The 19,653-nt window shown below is 39.0% G+C and overlaps 1 protein-coding gene across 2 annotated transcripts in view; it reads right to left on the bottom strand.

The window, feature by feature from the left end:
* The window catches only part of stat5a (signal transducer and activator of transcription 5a), a 46,495-nt gene that overhangs the window by 17,493 nt on the left and 9,349 nt on the right, over nucleotides 1-19,653 (bottom strand). The window contains exon 2 of one of the 2 annotated variants that reach the window (XM_026324316.1): nucleotides 35-98. The exons of the other annotated variant lie outside the window; for it this stretch is intronic. The gene's annotated coding sequence lies outside the window, so the exon portion shown is untranslated. The remainder of the gene's footprint in view (nucleotides 1-34; nucleotides 99-19,653) is intronic. 2 annotated transcript variants of the gene reach the window in all.

Genomic DNA, 19,653 nt, shown 5'->3' on the forward strand with positions numbered 1-19,653 from the left:
AGGAAGAGAAAAGAACACAGAAAATCCACCTTACCTCTTCCTTTCAGCTCTGTGTAACCATCTAACAGCAGGAAACTCTAAAGAGGAGCGCCACCAGCCTGAGGCAGACAGACAGAAAGAGGACATCAGTGAAAAAGAGAGAAACAGAGAGAGAGAAAGCAAAAGGAGGAAGTGAGTCAACCCTGGGCGCTTCTGAGGAAGCTATCTTTTTTCACAAGGACCAGGGCATTAACAAAAAGGGAGGTTGCGAGAACGCTGAAAGAGTGAAAGGGAAAGTCCAATGAACAGATTTCTCTTAATTCTAGTTGGCTTTCACTGGGATAACATCATTTTGAAAACTGACAATTTCTTCTGAATGCTGAAAATTAAACAGGCTAAGTTCTCCTAGTGATGCGAAGCATGGACTTTGGAGGTACTGCTATTAAAAAGACGTGTGTGGGCAAACGACCACACCCACAGAGATGTTTGAGATGTTCCCACCATTGTCTTTAATTACACTCAAACAGGTAAAGAAAAACCAGGGTTTCATCTACTATCATAAGTATTTGCTGGGATGGAAACTGAATGTGGAAAACCCCAGCAATAATTTCATTATTTTTCTTCATTTAAAAACATTGAATAATGATTTCATGTCAACTACAGTGTGCCAACTTGGAAATGGCTGCTGGTAGCATTTATGGACTATTAATCCATTATGTCATAATCTGTTGTGTGACAACAGAAGCATAACAACATGTAAGTGAAAACAACTATATTGTCAGTTTGGCTCCATTAAAATACCATGTAGAGTATCACAGACAGCAGGAGGGAATGGAGCAGCCGTTTAACTGCAGCGTTTCTGGGCTGGTAGCATTTTAAAATGTTCAACAGCTTAGAGTAGACAGTCAAAGTTCAAGCAGTGCGTTCATCTATAAACGGCGATGGATTTTTATATCAAATTGTTTTGTCAATTTAAACATTTTAACCCTAGTTTCTTTTTCAAATAAGTTTGACAAAACTGAAGGTGTAATCATCTGATTGAACTGTGTTTCCTTACTCACTGGACCTATATTTAACACTGTCTCCACAAGCCAATGACACATACCACAGTGTTTATAGCCTAAGCTCTAATGGCCATCTCAAGTTTGTAATTTTTTTTTTCTTTTCATCTTTAGTTATGATTTGATCAATGAAATAAAACACATGCCCAGTTAAAAACAAAGATCTATGTATATTATACTGAGACACCTTTTAATAACAAGAATAATCAATGTTTATTTTCTGGAGTCAGAGAGTGTGTCCCCCAATCAGGGGACTGGAAAATGTCATGGCATGCCAGAAGGTTGTGTCTTTCATCCTGAAGCTAGTGGCTCTGAAATGACTGAGAAAGCTTTCATTCCTGGCTGGGCCCTGAGGAGGCAGAACATCAGGAACACACATGCTGGCAGAAATCATCAGACAAATATGTAAGTCTTTTAATTTTACTGTCTGGATCTGTCTTCCTTCACTCAATCCTTTTAAGCTTCTCAGCTGTCCTGCTCAATTTAACCATTTGACTACACAAGAGCTCCTTGTCAGTTGAGGCTGGTATGCTGATATTGCCTCCTTTTTGCCAAGAAAAAACCCAACAGATAAACAATTAAAGCTGAAAGCCATGTCTGGATATTGGCAAGGTCCCGTGTGTGTCTCATCACAAAGACGAAGGGTAGCCCACATGTTGTATGACTGAATCTGTGACCTCTTTAGCACATCTGATTGAGTGCATCTAACCACCCACTCAAGCCCACATCAACCCAAACCAAACCAAAATACTGGCCAGCCTGAAGATGTTATGAGTTTAACTAAACAAATATATGGGAGAAAAATCTAAATTGGCTAATGAGAGCTGGGACAAAAGTGATATTCTTCTGTGACTACTGATTAGGCCAAGTGACGTGTGTAGCAATAATATCAGTAGCAATAATACGCCACATACAATCGAATACCACTGAACAGCCAAAGAGCCAAAAGTTAATGCCATATTGACTAGAGATGTTTCCTAAAGCAATTATAACAGTTTATTGCAGTGCAACATGGGCCTCATATTAACGTTGCTAATGTGTTTCTCTTCCTATAAGAGAAACTAAAAAAAACATTTGGCTCAGCTTTCAGGAAACAGAGTAATGCTACTTACGAAGAAAAGCTTCTGACTGCACACAGTAGGCAATTATCTCAGCTGGACAACTCACACATCTTCCCATTGTCACAGAAGAAAAGGATGGGCAAAATAATAGTGAAATTAAATACAGTACCCTTGCAACATTGAATTTTTGACATTTATAATGTACAGTTTGTGCCTTATGCCAGAAAACTTTTGATTTGACCTTGTGGCAATTTTTCATACCTTAGTTTGTGGAGTTATTTCTGAACACACTGTAAGGTGTTCCTGGGATTTTGTCCGACCCCTATATTTATGAGCGCACACACAAACACGCACACACACTTGACTTTTACCTTGGCTCACCCTTCAAAGATCATCAGTTGTCGGCCTCTTTTATCTTTATTGCCATTTTATTCCGAAACAGGGAGAAAGACTTTGGCTCCATCTCCAAAGTCATTCTCATGCTCACACATACCTTTTGCTGTCAAATTTAAATTTATTGCAAACTGCACTGCCAACAGATTTTTTTTTTCTTTCTGTTTCTCTGATTTGCCATCTCATTCCCAGACACATACAAAATACTAAATCCTGCAACAAAGCCAATTCATGACACCAAACCGCTTTCAAGTGTTTCTATTTCTAATTGAATCTACTTCTACTCAGACACCAAACAACACGCAGTTCAAAATCACATCAAATCACAAGAAATCTGTTTCTCCACCAGCCCTTTCGCACAACATTGGCAGAGACAAGGAATTACTATAATGGTTTTCTTTTTCACCTTCTGTGCAGAATCATGGCATGTTTACGAGAGGAGAACAGCTGGATGAAAAAAAACAAGAGGATGGTTTCCAGCCAGCATTACGCAACTGCTGAAAAAAAAAAAAAAAAAAATCAAAAACCTGTCCCAACACAGCTGTACAGGACTCAATAGCCCAGCTTGAGAAGTAATTACTACAGGAAGGATTACTAAAATTGTACTTTCTCTGATTATTATTAGCATATAGTGTAGGCTAATATAAAGCTTACATTAACCAAATTTTTGTTAACTATTGAATTGTTTTAAGTGAATATAGAGGACTCTAAGGGTGATGTGTGATTCAAAATAGGACATATGGTTTCACACATCACATTAGATGGCCTTACTCCTCAGCTGTTACAACAAATGAAATACAAAACAGAAGAAATGCTAAAAACTTGTTTATAAGTCAATGGAAAATAAAGAAAAAGGTCTTCTCAGTCCACACTGCGAGAAGTCAGCTCTGGTTTGCGGTGCCAAAGATAGTCAGTACACGATGAGCTTCAAAACAGGGAGAAGTTCTGGCTGTGTGTGCATGTGTGAGGACAGACCAAGTAATCTGAATAACAGACATGGTCCTCTGCTGACTAATACGTTCAGTTGTGAGCCAGGGCACATTGTATTACAACTTATGGCATCCAGGAAACAGGAGCAACAAAAGGAGTAACACCGCAATCCCTCTTGACCTGGCCCTAAATCATAATCATTGTCAATGTTGTCTTCAGTTAGACAGCAATCATGCAACAATCACAGCACCATATTGAAAAGCATGTGACGATGTTACCAACAGAGTTTTTTTTTTGTCCCCCAGAATATTGATGTTCGTTTAGCTGGTTCTGACATTAAAGTGCAATTAAAACACAAACTCGTGTCACCCACTCTTTCCTCTGACGAAAAACTGCCATTCATCAACGTAAGCACTTCCTGTTAGGAAACTGAAGTGCCACCTACCATTCAAAGCAATCTCACCCTTCTCCTTTACACCAAAGCCCTATGAACACCAGAACTGAAAGGGCACACACAGTCAGCATGTCAAAATGATGCTGCTGCTGGGTTCACTGCATTTAAAAGGACCAGACTGGTATTTTTCTTTTTTTTTGTTTGTTTTTTTTTTTTCTGTTTTTTGCAGCATATACATACAGTGCATTTAACAAACTAGCCCTTTCACACTTATATCTGTATATAACCTTGTGATCCAGATCTGTCACTCAATTTGACAGTAAAAGCAGAATTTAATCTTGATTTGTAGCAGTGAATTTTGTGGTTACCACTGAAAGCAGTATTAATTCCTCTGCCAAACTTTAAAAGTGCCTTTGATTAAAAAAAAAAAAAAAAAAAAAAGCCCCAGTGTTGATCTCGAGTCTGTGCAAATTTCTTTGCACACTATGCTAAAAGTAAAACAGATAGCTGTATTCCAGCCATCTATATTCCACTTAAATTGTGCAAGGCACATTATGACTGTTTGGCTAATTATCAATTATTTAGAAGTTAAATTAGATATCAGTTATTTTTGTTTTGTATTGAGACACTGCAAGTGAGCCATATCAGTCTATTCTAGTCTGGACCAGTTGCTGTTGACAATCAAGAGATAAAATTATACAGTGTGTGATGTTTCGCAATTTATCACCTGATTCAGTTTCCACCTGGTGTTCTTGTTAAAATTTAAAAAAAAGAAAAAGTTCACTGTGTCGTTATTTTGTAGTCCAGCTCTTTAAGATTACAGCAGCAAATAAGAAAGCTATACAGTATACTGGCTCTTAACGCTGACCTGTGAGGAGAGCTAGACTACTACTACTGGTCAAAAGGCATTTTGCTAATCATATAATAATGCTATCACATAACTTTATTCTTCTAGGAGGGTTAAAATAAACAACTAGCTCCATTGTCTGCTATTTCACCTGTCTCCCAGCTATACTTCCACACTCCTCGTCTGACCTCCATCTTTCTCTCTCTCAGTCCAGCTGCTCCATTACAGACTATGCAGTTAATATCCCACCCACCCTGAGCCAGAATTTATAAATAACCTCTCAGTGTTAAACCGGAGTTACATCCAGTGCGCATGGTCACATCTATTTCCATACAAAGTGTGGCCCATTCAGAAGTATGTTTAAAAAGAGAAACAAAGTTCAAGGCCAGTCAAATATGTCATATAATGAAATACCTGCTAGGTAGCAAGAATGTGAAATTACACTGTTAATTGGTTGAAAGGTAGTGTTTCTAAAAAGATGGGGAGGCTTGCTGGTGTCAAGGGAGCAGGGTAGGAACTGCCAAAACTTGAAATGACTGCAGAGGTGCAGTGATTTACATTATCCGGACCAGGCCAAACATCCTCATTACAACATCAGCACAGATCTGGTCAACTGCTCTCCCGCATGCAAACACTACAGGCTGGCCAAAGTACATCTTGCCAAATCATCAGCTTTTTAAGCAGGCAGACTATCGTGAATCTTCTCCAGACAGAAATATGAGACAACGTCAATGACATACTTACATTGACAATGGCAAAGATTTAAGGAATTTGTTCACTAAATAAATCAGCAATGCAACCACAGGGGGCACAATTCAGTGTCTTCATGTTCCGGTCCCAAGTCCAGGTAAATGCAGAGGGTTGTGTCAGGAAGGGCATCCGACGTAACATTTAAGCCAAATCAAACATGAGAATCACAAATATGACTTCCATACCTGATCGGTCGCGGCCCAGGTTAACAATGACTGCCACTGGTGCTGCTGACTTACAGGGTGCCAGTGGAAATTGGACTACTGTTGGTCGAAGAAGGTGAGGAGGAAGGCGTGTTTGTAGGCAAAGAGAGAAGAGGAAGAGCAGGAGTGTAGGACTTAGAGTAGGGACTTTGAATGTAGGGACTTTGTCAGGGAAAACTAGAGAGTTGGCTGATATGATGGAGAGAAGAAAGGTGGATATCTTGTGTGTTCAGGAGACCAGGTGGAAAGGTAGCAAGGCCTATAGATTAGGAGCAGGGTTCAAGCTGTTTTATCATGGTGTGGATGGAAAGAGGAATGAAGTAGGAGTTATCCTGAAGGAGGATTTTGCCAGGAATGTTCTGGAGGTGAAGAGAGTGTCAGGTAGGGTGATGAGTCTGAAGCTGGAAGTTGAAGGTGTGATGTTGAATGTTGTCAGTGGTTATGTCCCACAGGTAGGATGTGAGTTAGAAGAGAAGGAGAAATTCTGGTGGGAGATGGATGAGGTGATCCAGGGTATCCCTAGTGGTGAGAGAGTGGTATCATTTGTATGATAGGTTGGACACTAAGGAGGGAGAGGTGGATTTGTACAGGTTGGCGAGGCAGAGAGACAGAGATGGGAAGGATGTGCAGCAGGTTAGGGTGATCAAGGACAGGGATGGAAATGTGTTGACAGGTGCCACAAATGTGATGGAAAGATGGAAGGAATACTCTGAAGAGTTGATGAATGAGGAAAATGTTAGAGAGCCCAGAGTAGAAGAGGTGACTGTTGTGGAGCAGGAAGTAGCAAAGATCAGTAAGGATGAAGTGAGGAAGGTGTTGAAGAGGATGAAGAGTGGAAAGGCAGTTGGTCCTGACGACATACCTGTGGAGGTATGGAAGTGTTTAGGAGAGGTGGCAGTAGAGTTTTTGACTGAGCTACTTAACAAGATCTTGGAGAGTGAGAGGATGCCTGAGGAATGGAGGAGAAGTGTACTGGTGCCCATCTCTCCAGAGCTGGAGGTAGCAGAGCTGAAGATGTTGAGGTTCTCTCTGGGAGTGATGAGAATGGATAGGATCAGGAATGAGGACATCAGAGGGACAGCTCATGTTAGATGTTTTGGAGAAAAAGCCAGGGAAGCCAGATTGAGATGGTTTGGACATGTTCAGAGGAGGGACAGTGAATACATTGGTAAAAGGATGCTGAGGTTAGAGCTGGGTGAGGAGGATACAGAGGATAGGGTTAAATGGAGGCAGATGATTCGCTGTGGCGACCCCTGAAGGGAGCAGCCGAAAGGAAAAGAAGACGTTCACCAAAAAAATCAGCAGCTGAGTTAGTTTAATGAAATCTGCCTACGCTTCAGTCTCTCAGTGTCTGAGCACACATTAAGGGTTGGAGCCTTTATTGTGCTGTTCTTCAGTCTCCACTGTGGATATGGAGAAGAAAAATGTGTAAAACATACATAAAACTGATAAGAAAAAAATGACTGGAGGATAGAGAAATGTGACTGTTGACTCACGATGGATACAGAAAATTAAAGAAATGATAGAAGAAGACATTGAAGACTTATTGTCACAGAGGAGCGCATGACAAGCTGATGTGCCAGAAGCGCAAAGGAAGGGAAAGACAACTACAAGACAGTCTTTGTTCTGTCCAACTAGCCCCAAGGTCTGGTTGCTCTGCTCTAACCCACATCCCATCACGCTGTCAACATGAGGACGATCAGTCATTAGCTGCGTTTGCTTGTGTGTGTGCATGTCTGCATGTGTGTGTGTGCGCGTGTGTGTGCATATACACACATTTGAGCATGCAGGTAGATACACATGCTCATCTACTGTCTCACATCTAAATGTGGAAAAAAGTAACTAAATATGGCTCACAAGACTAAATTAACCACTAAAAAGGGAACACATTTGATGGGTAAATTGAATTGTGCGTTGAACATCTCTGCCCTCCAGGCCTTTCCTTTCTGCCACAATGGCAGCTCCTGTTATTTATCTCCCCCAAGCAACAGGCTAAACAAGGACCAGTGCAGAATATAGCTGTCACCATCGCATTCTCACATTAGCAAGATGAGCTAATTTTTGAGCTATCACTGACATGATGGCCAAAATGAACCGAAACACATTAGAGGTCAAAGAGTGCATCACTCAGAGGTAGCAGAAGAAAACTGTATGTTTTTTGTGTCTGTGCATGTAGTCACATCAGGTACAGTTTGTAAACTAAATGAATTAAGGTGCTCTTGATTTTCCCCAATCCTTAAAGGACGCTGCATGACAAATGTGACACGGTTTAAGAGTAAGACTGAGTGAAAAGGAAAGTCCACGTGCAGTAGTTTGAGGATTTACATGGATGATGAAAGGTTTCTGAATCTGTCTAGTGAGGCTCGGGCTCTAAATGTTTTAATTTGCAGTATACATATAAAATACATTTTGTAAATATGTAGGAAATGTAATGTCTGTTTAACAGGTTTGAGACTCTGGGTACTGCCTAAAATGAATTTTAAACACAAGAAGTCTTCAGCTGAAGAACAAATAAAGCTGATGAAGTTGGTGCACAGAACACACACATTACAGAAGAACTTGCCAAAGCCCAACAATCATTACAGATTTATAAAAGTGAGAGGACCTGACAGTGGATACAGACACCTTGTGTGATATGTATACCTAATCATCCTTCCATTATCTATATCTGCTTATTCCTAATTAGGGACACAGGGACCATGCTACCCTCTACTAAAACAATGTAAATTTTACTTAAAATTGTTGGTATATGTAAGATTATGAAGCAATCATTGTTGTCACTTGCATCGCTGATCTGAAGAGATCTAAACACATCAATTTTTACACCCTCGACCAGAACCCCGATCAACCATGCTGCACTTTGCCTGGTTCTAACTGGCTCATTTACTCAACTTGTCTCAGCATGATCAGGGCTCTTTCAACAAGAGGACAACGGGTTTGTTCTCTTCACTGTTTTTATTGCCATCAGTCTGTGCCTTACTGCTGGCGCCTACTCCGCAGCAGTGGAGAAGTTGTCTGCACATTGCTTTAATGTCTGTTTAACATTTTTTCACCACCATTTGATGCAAATGGATCATTTTGACTGCCGACTCCAATACAGACAATAAGGAAAGAAGGTGATTTTTCTCACTAAATAAAGGAATCTGTCAGGTTCAGGCTTAAATGACAAATTGCTTCAAAATTACTTTATCAATTATTATATTTAAAGTTAGCCAAATTCAACTGATGCATTTTGAAAGAAGAAGAATTTTGTTATTTAAAAGGTGCTACTTGGTGAAGGGCTGACATCCAAAATTAAAAATTTATAAAATCAGTCCAAGTGTTGGACTAATCTGTTCTTAAATACTGTACAAAAGTATTTTTTAGGATGCAAATGGAACATTAAATGTTTTGTATGTAAATGTCCACAACAATGTGTTTATTACTCTCATGTTAAATAAATGTGTACTGCTTTGTGTGTTTGAAACAAGATACATTTTGATTTGACTTGTATATTAAATAGCATTAAATAAAGTCTAGTCTAATTGTTGAATAAAAAGTTGATTTAACTGCATTTAACTGTTTTTTTTTTTCATACAAATAATTAATTTGGCTTACCTCAACTGTTTTAGGTAAAGCCAACTTGTCTGGTTTAACAGTGTACAAACACCAGTTAAAACAGGAAAATAAAAAAGGAGATAAAAAGGGAATGGGATAAAGGAAAATCAACCACATAAAAGGCACATTTAAAGCTACAGAACATCCGCCTGCAGACACAGTATGATTCTTATCGTGTTTCACACATCATCAATGCTTAATGATTTGTGGATGCTTGAAAATGCCACTTTTTTTTTTTATTCCATTTTATTAAAAAACTCAGCAATTGCATAATAATTAGTAAACAATTTGTGGATCAGGCTGAAAAGCGAATGTGACAGGCTTGTAGTTATTATCTTCACATACACGCAAACGCAGTACTGGAGAGCTGAAATTTAGCTTTCATCTTGTGTTAGACACACAGACACTTCGGACTGACAGACCAAAAGTATTGTGTAAAGAGATAAGAGCAGCAATATGTGTCCCCAGGTAGCCTGTTACCCACAGTGCTGCTGCAGAGGCCTGAAGATACTCTCTCTCTGCTACCCACGATGATGAACTGCTGCATATAAAAGAAAAATATACTTTCTGCCAGTATGATAGAGCCACTTTCACACTGGTGATCAATAAGCTGTGGGAGGGGGGGTGTTGTATAGATACTGTCAACACAGGCTCAGAAATGAACTAAACATCTGTGGTCTAAGTCTGAACACACTTGTCAACATGTTTTCTGTTCCTTAAATGACACTCACTGAGGACAAACATACTGTGCACTGTAAGTTTAAAAGGGTGCCTTGGATGTGTTTTTATATAAGATAATGTTAATGCATAGATATTGACTATGATGCCTGTGAACTTCGGGGAAAAAATAGTAGAAATATCAGCAAATATGATCAACCTGCCAGAAATTTTTCTAAACAAGTGGTTTCAAAGTCTGACACAGTAGGGCCCCATCAAATTCAAGGCACTACGTGCACCATCTCTGAGAAATGTAAACAGGAAGTATAATATTGTTGTGGAATCAGCTGCAGGCTACTACCTGAGACCTGGGCATTACATATTAGAAGTTCCCAATATATACAAATATAACTGGTCTACTTTGATGTAGAAAACTTAAAACTGTAACAGTTCTCAGTCCGTACATGATATCAGAAGTTGTAAGTCTGACATCCCACTCACACACAGCAGTGAATGTCACTCTTCTAGTTAATGGTGTCCATTAAAGGGAAAATAAGACCCCAGCTTTCTGGGAGCACTGGTAATAAATGATCCCAAGACAAAAGTAGTGTGCCAGACATAACAGTTGAAATGAACAACGACACAACACAAAATGTGCACAAACAGCACTTTGTTTGGAGCAGTTGCAACTGATCCTAATATTTAAAACATTACGGCTAAGTGTGAACATCTGAGTGGAAGACATAAAAAACATTGAGCCTTATATTAACTTTGCATAATTACAGGCAATGCGGCCATCAGCAACATCAACAACAAATAAACCTACACAGCAGAACAGACCCTACAGAAACTAAACTGGAGAAAAGAGAGACAATATATGTCATAGTAAAGTTCATCATCTGAACAGTGCTGCACAGAGTTAATGCAGAGGACAAATATTAAACATATATAAATATAAAATATATTTATGTATGCCTCCCTGGTAAAACAGCTAATCATAGCTATCTGTACCAGAGCTGTGACTGAGCAGAGCAGCCTGCAGCGTGCAGTCAGTATCAAGTGGGATCAATCAGGGAGACATAATATAGTAGGGGAGTAGTACCCTGCAGGAATAAAAAATAACATATTGTGTCATTGGCCTGCATTACACCAACAACCAAAACATGCATAGCTGCCTGGGATTTGTCTCTAGAACATTTTGCAATTCAAGCATATTAGTACATGATTTCCCTCTTCTCTCTAGCTTTATGCAGTAGCACATTTTCTGAGTCTTGTTTTGGTAACAGAGAAGCCTTATTTCACTAGTGATGACATGTGGCAATGTTGGCCTTTTGCAATCTTGTGAGAGTGGCAGACTATTTAAAGGAATTGACCAGGGTGAGAGCCTACAATATAGTTATATTCTATTGTGGTCATCAGTTTAAATCCCCAAGTGACTTTTTCAAGCCTACAGTGAGTGCAGTCAAACCTAAAATGTCATTAATGATTAATGAAAACTAACATGGTGCTACACACACAACTGCAATTGTTCAGGGAATATTTTTGAATAAGTCACTTATACATTTATATTACATTACATTTATATTAGCCAGCGTCTCACATTTATTTACTTTAGTAGTTTTGAACAAACCAGAAAACTCTAAATACAGAATGTCAATGGGAAGCAAGTATTTCTAACTATCAAATGAATTGAATTAGAATTAAACTTCCAAAATCACAGCATGACTATCCACACCACATGCCTCCTAAAGATGTCTATTGCTGTACTCTCTGTACTTACCAAGTCCCTGGCAGTGTGACCTCATTGTACTCAGCTGGCCTGCTAGCCTTTGAACCCCCCGCCCCAAACCCCTTCCAGCCAGAGCTGAACCAGCCAATGATGTGCTTTGTTCCCCCGGCACACACTCTCCAACCATCTGGACTGATGCCTAACAGCAAGTCAGGGTATTTGCAGAGTTTCTTATGTGCAAGAGAAACTGTGCAATATAAATACTACAGATAAATACTACAATACTACAGATCTCTTGTCTGTAAAATACAGCACAACCTTCATATGCCACGTGCAGATAACTTTCCACAACACCACAAAAATATTTGAAATCTAATTATAACGGACAACTGGCTAAAAGTATTTGCATATACTTTTAAAGTAAAGTATAAAATTTCTTACAAAAAAATTATTTTGCACAGTGCTGCAGACAGAGATCTGCCAAGGGACTGATCTAAACATTAAGTGCACAAAAGCAAAACACCAACCAATCACGGTTTGTTTACTACAAAGAAACAGATACAGATATGCAAACAAAGTGCTGCAGCTGGGCTTCTCCCATAAAAAATGCATGCAGAATGTCCTTCAATGCACCAAACACAAATTCAAATTAGTCTTAAAGTCATACTCACAAATGCATTATATCTGGAAGATGTTGTGAATAGATTAAAACTAAAGTTAAAATTCACCTACAGTTATATTTCTTTAGGGCATCTTTGTTGCCATGAACAAAAAAATACATCTGGTGCAATTCTGCAAATAAACATAATTAAATTATATTTTAATATCATTAAGGCCAAGTGCCTGTCTGAACTGTTCATGTAAATACTTATCACACATTGTCAATGACATTTCACACCTTTGCACAAGAAACTGTAAGACCAAAATAGAACATCTGTCATAATAGTGACAAATCATGCTTGAAATTATTAAAAGTAGTTACTTCTGTAGTTTTTTGACAACCTACCTTCCATTCATGATGTAGAATTGTGTCTGCGCCACATGCATGCATTCATTTGTGCATGCATAATGTCTACAGACTAAATCTTTGTGTGCATTTTTTTTTATGTGTGCATCCACGTCTGTTGGTGTCAACTACAGTGAACCAGTGGGTGACATTATATAATCTGAGGCCCAGAGGGAGCGTTAAAATGTGGACATGGCCTGCAGCTCAAGTCTGTGGTTGCAGGAATTCTGGTTTGTTGGAGTGGAGCCACTTTTGAAGCAGAACCCTGCAGCCAGAAAACCACAGAGCAGAGACAGACAGCAGCAACAACCAGATAGCCAGTTGTCACTGTCCAGCAGTCTGCTATAATGAGACATCAGTGCAGGATACTGCTAGTCCACTTGTAAACACAGACATTACTTCCAAGCTTGACCTTTAACCCTTTATTTGGTGCATGGTCAACCACTGAACAACAATGACTGTTTATTTCATGATATAATTTGCTGTATTTGTGTCCCAAACAAACGTGCACAGTGCATATATTATATTATATATAGGTCATAGTTTTGGAGAAAACAATCAAATCCTGTAAAGGCAATGGGGGTGATGCTTTTATCTGCAGCGACGTTGTAATCAATAAGAGAGATTGTATGCAAACATTATTGACCAAGCTAAATTGTTTATTGAAAAGAAAAATCCAAATCTATATAAATTTTATATAAATTTGTTCAACTTATAAAACAAGACCACTAAAACAAGCAAAATCTCACATTATTAGAAACATTTGCACTTTTAATAAATTTTAAATGAATCACTTGTCAAAATAGGTGTTCTAATTGTATCATTGTATAATGATCATCAGCTAATCTTGAATAGTTGACTAATTACTGCAGCTCTGCTACTTTAAATCCTTTTTTTAAATAAGAGAAAAGGGAAAAACTCTAAGTATGAATATTTTCATCATGACAACAGATTTTTACAGACTGCCACAGTCCTTTTAAAGAGGAGCATTAATCAATACAGATGCTTCGGCTTTGCTAAGCCACTCAATTCTGAAATTCTGCTTTGCTAATCGTGGTCTGGCACGACACTCCAAGAGGTATTTAAGTTAAGGTATTTGAGTGATGATTTTTAGTGCACTCCTTCACACAGACATCATCATGAAAGCATCTGACACGTTAACTGGTCATTGGTTTTTGTTTTCAATTTGAAAACTAGACAAGCAGGAAACACACTGTCACAATAAATTCTAATCAAATTATCTTTATTTTCAAGAGGCAGCAAATCATAACATCACCACATCCAAACATTATCACTGATTCATCTGGCTTCCTGCTGTTGATGAATTTTTTCCCACACGAAGTTCCTGTTACCTTTAAATCAAATTAATGCCAATTGCCAATTCAACTGTCTGCTCAGAGCCTTGAAATTAAAAAGTGGCCTAATGACAAGTGTCTTTTCTTATTTATTGTCGTAATAAATAACAGAGAAGCTTGTCCATCTGAATAACAACCTCTAGGATGAGAACATGCAGGGGCAGAGGGCTTTAGCCTCACTAGTAGGAAAGTAAAGCGCTTTCCAAAATAATCACCCAACAAGAAGCTTAACCCACATACAGCTTGAATTAGAAACAATGAACAAGCAAGTCTCAGACGAATAAGTTCACTAGTCTATGTGTTAGCTGAAGGCATTCGAGGTGACTGTTGTAATGTCCCATCCCCTTCTCTTCTTAACCAGGCATATGGAATCTGCTAACGCTTTCTGCAATATTGTGGTTTTTATACCCAACTGTTGTGTCACTTCGCCATACACGCAAGCAGAAGCTGCATTTTCTGCCTACCTTCCACCTCAGGGGAATCTAACAACACAGGTTAAACAATCATTGTCCAATATTACCCTGTTAGTAAATATCATCACTCAGAATAGTGGATTATTCCATCTACATGTAAAAACTCTAACATATTATTATATACTTTTATATACTATTAAATATTTATACTAAGTCAAAATTGTGTATCACTAATTGGAATTAATTTATTCTCCTGAGCTGGTGAAGCAGAGCATTAGCTCTGAAGCTATTGTTTAGAGTCAAGACTAACACAAGGGCTTCCAGCCACAAGTCCAGACCTCTGAAGAGAAAACCAAGCCAAATTAGTGCCTGACATACACATATACACACACACACACACACACACACACACACACACACACACACACACACACACACAAACTTATACATTGCTGTCCATTTCAGCTCTAAGAAAAGCTGAAATGGAATACTTTTGTTCATTTGTCATAAAATGTCTGATATTCTGTGATTCATAGTGACACATTGTACTGGCTTTGTGTGAATCATTTCCAGAGAAAAAAAACCCCTTGGATACCATCTAAGTAAACGTTCCAGGTCTAATATTTCATACAATAATAGGACTCTGAGAAGACTATAATTTAATTTAAGTATTAGCAAAGCTGCATGCTATAGTAATGTCTACAATGCACAGTGTAATGTACATATTCACTATTCAAAGAAAGCTCAGAAAACTAAATGTAAATTAGTAATAAACTAATTTACATCACAGATTTAAGTTGTTTGTTAATTTTGTTTTTCACTACCTTTTCTTTATTTTAATTTCAGCTGTTCATTTCCAAACTCTTGTTAACTTTGGATTAAAGAATCAATCTGAGTATATATCTAATAATATAAAAGACTTTAAAACTAAGTTGGATAAGTTGGATAAAGTTGGTGCAATAAAAAATGATCTTGGTATTAACTTAGAACAAATATGGAGGTCTGTCATGTGGCTTTGACACTGCAGAATTGATTTATGCATAAACATCACATTCCTTTATAACCGCCGTAACCTTTATCCACACTGGTTAAACCTTGCATGACAAGTGTCCATTTCTTGTAAACCACATTATCACCGAAAAGCATGTTTTTCATGGCAGATCCTGCAATTATTCTTTGGTCAGATGACAACCAGGGAACAAACTTTCAAACAGCCTCACGACTGCTGTTCATCTATCAGCCTGTTTACAGAAACATGTCCACCTATGTCAGCATGATAATTAATATAACCTGACAAAACTGTACATGTTGTTTACTCCTATGGTTAAACAACAGTGTTCTGGTAAAAAAAAAAAATCCAATAAAACCTCTACAGAATACTATACTATTAGTATTGAAATTTAATTCTGAAAATTATAAATTATGGCCTGGACAATGAATGTGCATGTTTACCCACAAATTCTGTAAATACTTATTGCAAATATGCCTTAAAGGAACATGTAACATATTTAAGGTCTTTTCTTGGGTACAAAGTTTGTTTGTTTTTTTTTTTGAAAACCTCTTCCACAACTTGCTCCTACCTATCAGACCTCCCTGCATAACCCTGTAAGATGAGCCCCTTGCTCTAACACCAGCCTTGTTGTCTCCTCAAACAGCATGCTAAATACCATCTGACAAGTGAATAAACATCATAGGGGGCCTGCATGTCTCTTCGTAGGACCAGGGGGCTGGGGATGTCCCAGACAGGATCTGTAGGAGGGAATGTTGGGGAGGGGGGTCTCTGGGGGCAGTCAAGGGACAATTGTGATGAAGGTGCTCTTTACATATTTCTGGGTGAAGGCAAATGAGGAGGTTCCACCATGCCCCATCTCACTGCCCTCCCTCACCAGATTTACATAATGCTGAGGACGGATTTTCATGTATTCATAAAATACAGCAGGAAATGAAACTCTGAGGTAAATCTCAAATAATAGAAAATTGCCTTTTATTATTACTGGGCCAGGCTTGAATATAGGCAGGCAGCCATGAACATTCATGAGTGGGAAATTTTAGTAAAAATAGTTACATCCTGTCTACACTAGTATGCATTAGATGTACACTTCTGATTTGGAAACTGGACAAAGTAACGACAACTCACAGACACAATCTACTATGCAACACAAGCTGCTCTTATGGGATTAAAGCAACACTGTGCCAATACCGCTCTGAATGTTGCTACTTTATTTTTAAATTTTCCACTATCCTAATTTTAAGGTGAGGTAAGCCTCGCCTCATAACTTGGACATCTGGTTCTATTGTTAATTGGGGTGAATAATGTGCAACTATTTTGTTTTATTACTATAAAACAAAATAGTTGCTTTTTTTGTAATCACTATATCACAAGCCTTCATTATCAGTCCATTACTGTGAGACTCCTTCACTTCCTCTCCGTCTCTCCAAGGAGCACTCCTTTGCTTCTCTGTTTCCCCAGATCACTTGTTTACCTGGTAGTGTTCACATGTTCACTCCTACGTTTAAGTTACTGATTTGTGTCTTCCTTCCATTAAGGGTGTCTGAATATGCTATCCTTCAGTGAGAACATTATTATTTTTTGCTTTCTTTTAAAGGCTTTTTCATAATGCTGACACCTCTGCAAGCTTCTATATTTACCTGTTTACAACCCTAACTATTGCAACATGTGCTATAAGGGCAGCTTCTTTCCTGAAATTGGTTTCAATAGTAACTTCACACAAGCAGGCCTGGCTGCTAAGCTTAGGTCACCAGGCTTCAAATGAGTCAGCATAGGCTAAAGAAAGAGCCAAGAGCAGATATCAAAGCAAGACCTTCCTACCCCTCCACTGGAGACAGTAAAAAAAAAAAAAACGTCACAGTGCTCAAACATACAACTGCAAACGTAAGCTATGTTCTCTGTCAGTGCTGTCTGTGAGAATGAAAAACAGACCATTATTGATCCGCCAGCTGACGAAATACAACATTAGCGTATCTCCACTGACATGTTGCTTGTCAAGAGCTCAACTAACTGTGCGTCTCTTCCCTCTAATCTCACTTACATACTTTGTCTTGCAGGGCATTTTTATTCTTTCTGCTCTGCTAAATAACATTTCTATCAAACTGTCTGAGAGCCCAGCCTGAATAACTGTGAGTAACCAACAGCCAGTGCCCTGCAGATGTATGGTAAGAGGATCTTAGTGCATACCCCTGGCTGGTGTGGACTTAGCCGTCCTGCTGTGTGAGGGGTTGGGAGGAGCTGACAACGCGCTGCATGAGCTCACATCCACAAGGAGAATGATTGGATTCAGGCAGTCAAATCAATGCTTTTCATCAGGTCGAAAGAACAAGTGTGCTCCTAAATCAGATTAACAGAGGCAATCACTGGGCATTTACACGTGATTACATTAATTGATTACAAAGTTAACCTGAGAAACTTACAAATACAGTAATTCATCTATATTAGAACATCCTAACTCAATTAACCCTTATCTGAACCGCTCTTGTCCACTTCCTCGTTCAGTCACACAGACTCAATCTTTGTGTCCTCTATGCAAGCTCTGAGAGGTGCATCATGGTATTAAATCAAGAAGTGTGTGTGTGTGCATGTAGGTACCAACCATGTGTTTGTGTGTGTGTGAGGGTGTGTGTGTGTGTGAGAGAGAGAGACAAGGGGAAGGAGCGTGGTAAGGCAAATATGGGTTATGTATTGTTTCAACACCTCCAAACTGGTCTAACAACATCAGTGCCAAGCAGCACCTGAAAGAAGAAGCACTTGAGTTGCACTGTCACAAAATGCAAAGAATTAATTAAGTGTTTACTGACAGCCTAATTTTAGTTTTTTAGTCTTTCACTTTCACTTTGATACTTTACTCTTTCTCTCTTTTGTTCTTTCCTATATCAGTTCCTCTGTAAACATTAATGCAGGCTGCTTTTGAGTGATCTACCTTTTCATCTTCCCAGCTTGTCATGTGTCAGAGGTCAGATAACTGCACTTTCTCACACACAGTATCTACCCTGGTCACCAGAGCTCTGGGCCCATCCCCCAGCGCTGTTGCTCCCCTTACCACATCTCCCCCCTTCATGGCAAGCTCAGTGCTATCAGTAAAGGTCAACTCCACCTTCACCCCACAGAGATCTTTGCCCTACAGCGACAACAGCAACACAGCAAACAGAGCTGATTTCAGGAATTAACAGAAATGACACCACCCATGACCTACATTTCATTGGCAGGCATTTCAGAAAATCCCTATTTTAGCTTTAAATGTTAAAAACAAAAAGCAACTACAAGATATATCAGAACCAGAATGATTAACAAGTTACTTCAGAGTGAGAAATGATTCTGCAGAGCAAACAAAGCCTGAAGAACCTGCCTATTGTTCGTTCCTTGGTCTAAATTCCTATTTTAGCTTACTGATTGGCTCCCATGCATGTCACTCATGCAGCAACGTCCTCTTTGATCAAAACAGCACATTCCACGCGGCTACTTATTACCACGTGATTGAATTTTCATTTACGGCTTAGGTAATACAGAGAGAACTGGGCAGCAACTTAATTGCCTTAATAAACTTAGTTTACCGATGCTTTCAAAAAAAAAACAAACAAAAAAAAAACTTTTTCTTCCACAAGCCACTCAAAACTTATATAATTCTCTTCACGTTCACTTAAAGTTTGACATCAACCTGTATCAAGTTGAACTAAGCCATGCTAATGCATCAGACTAGCTTATGTCTGAGCTGGGATGAAGCTCAAGAAGAGAAAGCGAGCACATAAGTGGCAGCAAACCATTGCAGACCTTGCTTATAGCAACAGATATGCTGCACAACCAGCATGTGCAGTGTCAGCTCTGAGTGGAACCATGTTATATTAATGTACTCGACACACACGCTGAATTTCTGACAGTGCTACAGAGCTCCCATTTCTGCCACATTAAACAAGGAAAACAAAGGCTTTGACCTTATGGTGCCGTATGCATGGCAGCCTCTGAGTGATTATGGCACTGGCACAAGGATAATCTGCATAAGCTGAACGTGGACACTGAGACACAGGACAGAGACAGAGACACAGAGAGCCACAGCCTCCCCCTCACCCTCATTCCCATGCTTTCCCTGAATGAGATTAGATTTGTGGGTATCATGGGCAATCTATGCATTGTTATTATGGTTTGAGGTCCGACAAAGCATAACGAAAATGCTCTTAAAATTGTCTGCTTCTTCAGTGCCTTATTACACATAAACTAATCCAATATAAAGCCAAGTGAATTGATTTGTACTGAACAGGATTTGAGCAC

This window comes from Mastacembelus armatus, chromosome 8 (genome assembly GCF_900324485.2).
Source record: "Mastacembelus armatus chromosome 8, fMasArm1.2, whole genome shotgun sequence".
Taxonomy (NCBI): Eukaryota; Metazoa; Chordata; class Actinopteri; order Synbranchiformes; family Mastacembelidae; genus Mastacembelus; species Mastacembelus armatus.